Consider the following 11,006-nt stretch of genomic DNA (forward strand, 5'->3'; position numbering starts at 1 on the left):
CCTCCCCCCCCGCACCTCCCCAAACTCCACCCCCTAGCCCCAAATATAATCCACTCTACAACCCTCATTGTATACTCCTACGATAAAAATATGTTTACGGCATTGAAGTCTATGGGGGAGAGAATAGTCTAAAAGCATTATATTTTAGGGCATTATTTTTATCGTAGGAATCACCTTTATTTAAATAAGGACATACAGAATCTTTTGCAATGTTTATTATCAATTTTTAGAAAATAATATGTAATATAGTTGTACACTACACAAATGTAGTATTTTCTATATTGTATGAATACTGACACCAAAACTCTTTCATTAAATATTTCCATATTGAATTACAACATTATTAGGAACTAGATGGAAGGAATTTTTACAATTTTTCTCTTTCTTTTTCTTTAATTGCCAATTTATTCTCCAAAGTTATTGACATAGGCTTACGGACATTAACTATAACAATATTTTAGCTAACGCATCAGAACATTTGACAAAATCAACAACTATAAAACATTAGCCGCAATGGAAATGTTGTGCTGTTAGCACATGCAGATGAAATGCTGCTGGAAGCATCTTTATAGTTGGGTAAAATAGCGACTCAACGGCACATAACAACAACAACAACAATGACAGCTCAGAAGGCTCAAAAAGTAAATGAGCAGAAAGTTTTAGCTTTGTAGGCGATTGATACTTGCAAGCTGGGCTTATAGAGAAAAATTCTTATTGTTAGAAATATAGGGAATTTTTAAACAAAGAATAGATTTCTGTCGAAACACACAGCAAAAATTTTACAGACCATTATTTTGGTGTCACTGTCTTGAACAGTGCCGCCCAGGGTGTTGTTCTGTGCCATCAAGTCAGAACAAACTTATAGTTGACCCTTCAGTGGGCTTTCAGAGGCTGTAAACCACCACACAGGAGCACTTGGCCCATCCTTACCCCATGGAGTCACTGGTGGACAAGAACTGCATGTCTTTGGGTTGGCAGCACAACTCCTTACCACTAAGCCACTAGATAGCCCCCTAATGACACCACTGCATGAAGCCAGGGGAGCGAGCAACAAAAGAAGGGCTGACATTCCGTGACACCTTGTTAACACCATGGACCTATAGAAATTCAAACATCAAGTGGACTCCTATTTACGGCAACTCCTCAGGTGTTAGAACAAAACTGACGCCTTGGGATTTTTCAAGGTCATGATGTTTTGGAAATGGATTACCAACACTTTCTTCCAAGAGGCTTTTGGATGAACTGGAATTTTCAGATCTTTGGTCAGCATCTGAACACAATCATCTGCACCACAAGGAGACTCTTCAGGAGGGTTGGACCTCTCTGACTCATAAGACAAAGATGCCAAGAACCCACTGAATGAATGCGTGCTGCCTGCTGGTGATGGGCAGGATCTTGACGTCTGTGCCAAGCATGATTGAAATGCCAGTAGATTATCCTCCACGTTAAGAAGAGAAAATTGGAGCCTTTTCCTTGAAGAACGTGTTCTCTTTTGAGACTGGTGGGACCAAGGCTCAGTAGACCTATAAAATTCGACCAGGGTGCCCCCCCCCACACCCAATTGGTTACTTGTGCCCTGACGTCAACAGTCTTGCCTAGGACCCACCTACTGCCCTTGTGCCTATTCTCCACTGACTTTCCAAGGCTGTAAATCTTTATGAGCAGAGAGTACCTTGTTTTCTTCCCCTAGAAGAGCTGATTAAATTGAACTGCTGGCCTTTCAGTCAACAGTCCAAGGTGTTATCCATTATACTATTACAGCCAAGGCAGTCTGGTATAAATCCATCTGGAGCAGATCAGTACACTGCACAGATGTGAGCCTGAGAATTTCTCCATAAAGGGCACACAGCTAGTTTAATTGGATTGCTTAAGCCCTTGTAGACTGGGCACAGGCGCTCTTACAAAATTGTCTTTGGGTAGTGGCTATCCCTGTCCACCTCCAGCGAGGCTGCTGAGATGAATGGGCTGGACACTCCATGAACTGTAGCTGAGACTTTGTGGGTTGAAGAAGAAGGGATATTGTGCTATTGGTTCTTTTATTCATCTAGACATGAGATGTCCTCATTCATGCTCGGGGCACCCAGCACACTTGATGCTCATGATTTACCACATCAGGGTCTGGGTCGGCACATATGTTATAACCAGGAGCCAAGGGCGTGAGAGTGGAAAGAATTATTCGGTAAACCGGGCACAGGAAACAGGACCACAAAGGGAGGGCAGCTCTCCCATGCTCCTAGACTTCTGGCCCTTCACCATTTGGCCCGGGCATGCAAAACTCACCAGCCATGATGCCCCCTCAGATCCAGCGTCTCACTCGCCTAGTGAAGGAGAAAAGCAGAGTAACAGTGAAACGGTACCTAAGACCCTCTGGGGCACTTGCTTGACCCTGGAATGTGCCACCCTACTGGCATGGTGAAAGGCCAAAGGATACCTCCATGTAGCCACTCAGACTTCAGTGTGGTTCATGTTTCCCAAGCTCCTGTCTGGGAGCTCCCTAAGACTCAGCTGAATGCAAAGCAAATCTTTCCCATTTGTCCTCAAGAATGTATGTTCTGAAAGTCTACACAACCTAAAGATTTGTTGTTGTGTACTGTCAAATCAGAATGGACCCATAGTTGACCTCCCGGCAGGTTTTCAGAGGCAGTTAATCACATGAGAGGAGATTGCCCATCCTTTTCCCAAGGAGCAGCTAGTGGCCTTGAACTATGTGCCTTTGGAATTACAGCGCAGCTTCTTCCCACTAGGCCATCAGAGTTAGCGAGAGAAAGTTCCTAAAGAGAGGCTCTTGCTTCCTTGTTTTTTCACCACATGGCTCACACACACTCTCTGGTGAAATGGTAAGACAACCGTGGAAAACAATTTGGCATTTCCTTAAAAGATCGGAAAGAGAAATATAATTTGATATGGCAGTACCACTACTAGGTATCGATCCTAAAGATACAAGAGCTAGAGAGTTAACGGAGACAGGCACACTCATGTCTGTAACAGCAGAGATGGAAACCGCTCACATGCCCATCAATGGACACATAGACAAAGAAAAGATAGCACATATACACACACAATGGAGAGTTATGACACTGAAGAAAAAGGGGAAAGCCAAGGAACGCCACATAGTGTAGAGGAACCTAGAGGCTCCCCGCTGAGTGAAGCCAGTCAGTGACAAAAAGGGCAAAGACAGTCTGAGTCCACTCTTACGATATTATTATTATTCTAATGAGAAATCAAATCCACAGGAGCCAAAATTTGACCTTGAGTCTATCCCACCTGAATTTCAAGCCCATCTCAGGAAGTTTGAGGTCTTGAACACCAATGAGTGAAGACCAGATGAGCTGTGTGAGGACATCAAGAACATCATCCATGAAAAATGTAAAAGGTCATTGCAAAGACCAAGGAGGAAGAAAAGACCAAGACGGATGTCAGAAGAGACTTTGAATATTGCACTAGAGCACCAAGAAGCCAAAGCAAAGGAAAGAAATCGAGAACATAAGGAGCTGAACAGAAGGTTTCCAAGTGCAGCGTCGGGAGACAAAGCAAAGTATTATAACGAAATGTGCAAAAAGGGCCAAGCCTGCTCGACATTTCTCCAGCTGAAGAAACTGAAGAACAAATTCAAGTCTCGAGTTGCAATACTTAAGGATGCTTTGGGCAGAATATTAAATGATCCAGGAATCATTAAAAGAAGGTGAAAAGCGTATATAGAGTCACTGTACCAAAAGGAATTGGTGGACACAGAAGAATATCATGAAACAACCTATAAGAAAGACACTGTAGTGATGAAGGAAGAAGTTCCAGTTGCTCTGAAGGAATTGACAAAAAAAACAAGGCCCCAGGAACTGACAGCATACCTATTGACATATTTCTACAAACAGTATGAGTTCCCCATGTTGTGCCAAGAAATCTGGAGGCCAATCAGGCCAACTGACTGGAAGAGATCCTTATTTGTTCTCATTCCAAAAAAAGGTAACCCAACAGAGTGTTGAAATTATCAGTGTCATGATTCAGTAATGAACAATATCATTAATATCACATGCAAGCAAGATTCTGCTGAAAATTATACAAAAACAACTAGAACAGCACATCAACAGAGAACTGCCAGAAGTCCAGGCTGGGTTTAGAAGAGGCTGTGGCACTAGGGATATTTTAGCTAATGTTAGATGGATCTTGGCTGAAAGCAGAAAGTCCCAGAGGAATGTCTATCTGCATTTCATTGACTATGCAAACTCATTTGACTGTGTGGATCACAACACACTGTACCTAACTCTGAGAAGAATGGGAATCCCAGAACACCTGGTTGTGCTTATGCAAAACCTATACTTGGACCAGGAGGCAGTCATCAGAACAGAGCAAGGAAACACTGCGTGGTTCAAAATAAGAAAGAAAGTGCGTCAGGTATGCATCCTGTCCCCATACCTTTTCAATCTATATACAGAACAAATCATCTGGGAAGCTAGGCTCTGTGAAGAGGAATGTGGCATCAGGATTGGAGGAAGACTCATCAACGACCTACGTTATACAGATGACAGAGGACATAACCTTGCTTGCTGAAACCGAGGAGAACCCGAGGAGCTTGCTGCAGAAGGTCAAGGACTGCAGCCTTCAATGCGGATTGAAGCTCAACATCAAGAAAACAAAGATTCTCACCACTGGATTGATTGGCAGCATCATGATAGGTGGTGAAGAGATTGAGATTGTTAACAGTTTTAGTTTGCATGGCTCCACAATCAACACTCTTGGTACCAGCAGCTAGGAAATTAGAAGATGAATTGTATCGGGAAAGTCAGCTGTCAGAGATCTCTCCAGAGTACTGAAGAGCACCGATGTCAGTTTGGAGACTAAGGTGCACCTGATTCAGGCCATGGTCTTTGCAACTATTTGCTAGGCATCAGAAAGGTGGACAATGACTAAGGTTGATAGAAGGAGAATTGATGACTTTGAGCTGTGGTGCTGGAGAACAGTATCGGATATACCATGGACTGCTAGGAGAATGAACAGGTTTATCCCAGAGAGGGTGAAGCCAGGCTGCTCCTTGAAGCTCTGTCTGACATACTTTGGACATGTTGCAAGGAGGGAGCAGTCCTTGGAGAGGGACATCATGCTTGGGAGGGTGGAGGGACAGCGCAGGAGAGGAAGACCCTGGATGAGATGGACTGGCTCAGTAACTGAGGTAATAGAGGTAAAAGTGTCTGAGACAGTGAAGTTGGCCCAGAATAGAGCAGAGTTCAGTGCTGCTGTACATAGGGTCACTATGAGCGACTCGACAGCACATAACAACAGTGGTAATGAAGGTTGGAAGTCAGGAAGGGGTAGGATAGAAGGATGAATGGAAATGAGACTCACAGGAAGGACCTTCAAAGGAGATGATACTCAGGGAGGCTGAGGACTCAGATTTGGTCATGGCCTCATGACAGTGACAGAGACAGCACCTGAATCCAGAACCCTTTCAGTTGCAATGTGGCTCCCAGATTCTTGTCAAGCATGGCCCTTGATAATGGGCAGCACGAGCTTGAGAAGCTTTCCCTGTTGAATGTGAATAGTCACAGCCCTGCCGGGCCTGGGGAAATCTCGAGAGACCTCGAAGATACACGCTCCTTAAAGTGACAGTCCACCTCCCAGCATGGCCACCTGCTCACTGGGCCCATCAAGCCATCAGATAACCTGCTGTGTTCACCTGGGATTCCGTCTTTGCACTGAGGAGCCCCACAGCACAGTACCAAGAAGGGGAGCTGTGGTCAGAAAGCCCAACTTGAGTCAGGAGTTATGCAGCCAGATGGAGGCCCTGGGCGCAGTGTAGTGTCCGTGCCCACAGGACATGTGGCCCACATGCGTGTCCCCACATACTGGCCACATTGCCCACATATGGGACAATTGTCCCTCCTCTCCTCTCCTAACAGGAGCTCTGGGTACAGGACACATGAGACGTGGACTCTTCTCGCACTTCTTTTCTCCCAGGCTGCCAGGAAGTTCCGCCAAGTACTAAATCCTAGAAGGCCAGCTGATAATCTCATAGACTCTGGCAACATGGTCTTGAAAGTCACGTTTCTGTTCTAAGAGTCTCGCTGTATATATCATAATAGGTCTTCTAATCTTTTTTACCAAGCGTTAGGCTCTAAATCATAACCCCATTTGAATTGAAAGGAAAAATAGCAAAACTAACATCTTTCTGGGGGAATATCCCATCTTGGGGCTGCTCTTCAGAGCCTCACAGTAACCCTCTCAACAACAACAACAACAAACCAAAGTCAGCACCACCACCACGTCCATTGTCCACAAGGAGCCTCAATGTTTGCAAGAGCCAGCAGTCGTCCCGCGACTTTAATGCCTCTTCCATGCTGACTTTCTGAGGTTGCCCTCAAGTCAGTGCTTCCATGGGGTGCAGGCTCACCTCAGAGAGTTGGTGATGAAGAAATGGAGGAGCTGTGTCGGCAATTGAAAAGAACATGGAAAGGTTCTCTTAATAAGAAAAGACAGACGTCTCATTTTTTAGTCAAGAGATTCACAGGGTGGGTTTTTTTGGTGTGATTTTTCTGCCCCGTTTTCACGTGGAGAAATCACATAGTGGCTTACACACAGGCATCTTCTGCCCCGAACACAGCTGCCTTTAGCGCATGCATGCCACCCATGCATGGCATCACCCGAATGTATGGGGTCCTGACACCTGCCTGACATCTGAGACAGCTGGGAGTTGGTTGGAGCTGGGAGTGCCCCCTGTTTAAGCGGCTCACCTGGCATGGCCCGCCCCATTAGCCATTCTGTAGCTGCTGCCACCACCGTCACCGTCACCGTCACTGCTGCTGCTGCTGCTGCTGCTGCGGCCTCCTCCCCCGCCCTCCCCAAAATGTAGCGCCTGCTTCTTCCCCTATAAATACACCATCAATAGGCTGTCACTATGGCAACAGGGAGGCCGCAGTGAGGGCTGGGAGAGACTGCTGCTGCAGTCAGGCATGGCTAGGTCCCTCCAGCCTGGGCATGCATTGAGAGCCCACTCCCTCCAGGATCACAGCCTCAGGGCTTCCAGGAAAGGCAGGCAAGGCCTGGCCCCCACAGACTTCCCTTAGCCCCCATCCTGCCTGCAGCTCCTGATCTCTGGGCTCTGGGGTGCCATTGATCTCCAAGTCCCTGGCATGGAGACTGGAGGCCGACAGAGTACCTGGTGTCCGCAAGAGGCCTGCAAAGCATCTCTCCAAGTCGTAGCCCAGGGCGGTGTCCTGTCTCAGAACTAATGGTCCAGCAGGACTTCTGTGACCTCCAAGCTCAACGGCATCTGCACACGGATGGTCCCTGGTGCCCTTGCCAGCCCTGGCCCAGTCCCATCTCCAGATCTTCCCACTGTCCTGAACCCCAAGCCTGCTGTGAGAATGATTGCCCAAGCCCACTGGCTGCATCTTTCTCTGGATACTGCAAGGACCACTCTTCTGCAGGGTCTGTCCCCAGCCACCTTCTCCAGGCCCATTTTCCCTGGAAGCCTCCAGTTCCTGTCACTCTGGGTTCTCCCACCACTCTGAGCCTTGATCCCCACCACCCTACCCTGGGTGGCCCACCATTTCTTCACCCCACTTATGGCAGAGAGGAGGGCTTGCCTCTCTTCCATGTCCTGGTGCAGCCCTTGGCTGGCCTGATGTGGCCTTGCCCAGCGCAGCCTCCTGAGGGCCCAGCACTTTCACCTGCCTGCAGGAGAAGGGTGGAGCGAGGCCAAGTGTCACCAAAGGTTAGCTGCCCTAGGCTTCATCATCTGTCCAAACCTTCACTCATTTGTCGAAAAGATGCTGCTGTTGGTGTGGTCATAGGGTCTGGGGCTTCCCTTCCTCCCCTACTGCCAACTCCCTCCACCATTGGCCTGGGCTCCAGCAGCCCTGGCCAGCTCGAATTCATGCATCCCACAACATTCATGCACGCCCCACCACAGCTGGCTGTCCCATTAGCTGTCTCAGGACTGCAAGAAACGAGAGATGACCCTGGAGCAGTGGACCTACTTCAAAGCTTGATGGTTCCTTCTAGTAAGGATGTGATCTTGAGCGAACAAGCCCGCCTCTCTGCCCAATGGGTGTGTCTGCTGCTTGACTCCATTATGCGCCTGAGAACGGGGTCTTGCCACTGAGGTGCCCCTTGCAGACAGCAAGCACTCACGGGGTGGGGGGTGCGGATTGCAGAACTAAAGCGTGAGGAGCAGAGAAGTGGGGATATCTGTGACTTATCTCCAAAACCAACAGTGGCAGTCGTCGTGCTAAGAGCTGGGAGGCTTCATTGCTGATTTTCTGAAGCGGATTACCAGGCCTTTCTTCTTAATCTATTTTAGTCTGAAAACTCCCCTGAAACCTATTCACCACGGTGATCCTACAGGTGTTTGTAATACTAGTCATGGTTTCCAGCGTCTCGGCAGCACACGAGCCACCACAGAGCACTTTGTTGATGTTGTTGTTAGGTGCCATCGAGTTGGTCCTGCCTCCTACTCACCCTGTGAACAACAGACCGGAATCTTGCTCTGCCCTGCGCCATCCTCACAATCTCTGTCACGCTCAAGCCCGTTGCTGCGGTCACTGTAGCGGTTCATCTCCCAGAGATGACCTTCGCCCCCCTCCACTTTCCCCAGCATGACAGCCTTTGCCAAGGGTCCCACTTCCTTTTTTCCAAAAGAAGCGACATGAAGCTGCATCATCTGCCTCTAAGGAGCATCCCGATTGCGATTCTTCCAAAACAGATTTGTTTATTTTCTTGGAAGTCCATGGCATGTCCAGAAGTCTTCACCAATGCCACAATTTGGTCTTCTTTATTCATTGTCCAACTCACACATGCTTGTGAATCAATGGAAAAGACCATAACTTGGATTAGAAGCATTTTAGTCTTTAAACTGACATCCTTGCTCATTAGCACTTTAAAGAGGTCCATGACAGTGGACTTCCCAAGTGCAATGTGTCTTTCGATTTCTTGACAACTACTACCAAGAGTTTCCTTGTATGTGTATGGATATTATCCTATCACTCACAATATTGTATTTCAGGATAGAATTTGAAATTGACTTTTGGTTATGAACACAGCACCATCTTCCTTCCGTTTTTTATTCCCAACATAATATTGTTGTTGTTGTTGTTATGTGCCATCAAGTCGCCTGCGACTCATAGCGACCCTATGTACAACAGCCCTAAACCCTGCTCTATCCTGTGCCAACCTCACTGTCTCTCCACACACCCATCCCGATTACCCCAGTCACTGAATCAATCCACCTCATAGAGGGTCTTCCCCTCCTACACTGTCCCTCCACCATCTCAAACATGACGTCCCTCTCCAAGGACCGGTCCCACCTTGAAACATGCCCAAAATATGTCAGATGACACTTCAGAATCCTTGACTCCAAGGAGCATTCCGGCTTCACCCTCTCCAGGACAAACCTGTCTGTTCTCCATGGTATATTCAATACTCTTCTCCAGCACCACAGCTCAAAGGAATCCATTCTCTTTCTATAATCCCTATTCACTGTCCAAATCTCTGATGCATAGCAAGTAATTGCAAAGACTATAGCCCGGATCAGGCGCACCTTAGTCTCCAGCCTGACGTCGTTGCACTTCAGTACTCTTGAGAGGTCCCTCACAGCTGACTTTCCCAATGCAATTCTTCTCTTGATTTCCTGGCTGTTGTTACCAAGAGTGTTGACTGTGGAGCCAAGCAAACTAAAACTGTTAACTATCTCAATCTCTTCACCATCCACACTGATGCTGCCAATTGGCCCAGTGGTGAGAATCTTTGTTTTCTTGATGTTGAGCTTCAATCCATATTGAAGGCTGCAGTCCTTGATCTTCTGCAGCAAGCACTTCGGGTCCTCCTCAGTTTCAGCAAGCAGGGTTGTGTCATCTGCATAACACAGGTTGTTGATGACTCTTCCACCAATCCTGATTCCACATACCTCCTCATATAGCCCAGCCTCCCAAATGATCTGTTCTGCATATAGATTGTAAAGATATGGAGACAGAATACATATCTAGTGGACACCCTTCCCGATTTTGAACCACAGTGTCTCCTTCCTCTTCCATGTGATTATCTGATTCAAAGTAGTCAAAGCTGCTCCATGTCACCTCACTAATGTCTATTACACCAATGTCTATGCGTTCCATTTAATTTTCCACAATTTCCAGTTTGCCAACATTCAAGCTCTGTACATTCCATGTTCCAATTATTCAACAATGTTTTTTATTGTTTTTCCTCATTTCAGCTGACTTCCAGTCTGGTCTCTACCACTACACTCCTAGAACTGTCCTCATTCCTCCAGTTCATCTAGTGCTCTATTGACAATGCAAAGGCATCGACTGTGTGGATCATAACAAGTTATGCAGCCACATTGAGAAGAACAGGAGTCCCAGAGCACTAATTGTGCTCGTGAGGAACCTGGACCTGGACCAGGAGGCTGTTGTGCGAACAGAGCAGGGGAGCACTGCATGGTTTAAAACTGAGAAGGGAGTGCGGCAGGGTTGTATTTTCTTTCCATACCTGTATGCTGAGCAAACGATTCGAGAAACTGGACTCTATGAAGAGGAGGGTGGCATCAGGATTGGAGGAAGACTCATCAATAACCTGCATTATGCAGATGACACAAACTTGCTTGCTGAGAGTGAGGAGGGCTTGAAGCCACTGTTGCAGAAGATCAAGGAATTCAGCTTTCGGTATGGATTGCATTTCAGTGTCAAGAAAACAAAGATTCTGACCACCGTACCAATGGTAAATGTTGTGATGGATGGAGAGGACGCTGAAACTGTCAACAGCTTCATCTTGCTTGGATTCACAATTAACACCCTTGGTCCCAGCAGTAAGGAAATAAGGAGATATATTGCACTGGGAAAATCTGCAGTTAGGGACCAATCCAAATTATTGAGGAATAAGATGTCAGGTGGAGAACTAAGGTGTATCTGATTCAGGCCATGGTCTTACTGGCTGTGCATCTGAGAGCTGGACAATGAATAAGGATGACAGAAGAATAATTGATGCCTTTGAGCTGTGGTGTTGGAGAAGAGCACTGAACA

At 46.9% G+C, this 11,006-nt stretch overlaps 1 pseudogene; it reads right to left on the reverse strand.

The window, feature by feature from the left end:
• The window catches only part of LOC102865270, an 11,041-nt pseudogene extending 3,659 nt beyond the window's left edge, over nt 1–7,382 (reverse strand).
• Between the last annotated feature and the right edge of the window lie 3,624 nt (nt 7,383–11,006).

Source organism: Elephantulus edwardii, unplaced genomic scaffold (assembly GCF_000299155.1).
Source record: "Elephantulus edwardii isolate Elephantulus edwardi_28Jun2011 unplaced genomic scaffold, EleEdw1.0 scaffold00415, whole genome shotgun sequence".
NCBI lineage: Eukaryota > Metazoa > Chordata > Mammalia > Macroscelidea > Macroscelididae > Elephantulus > Elephantulus edwardii.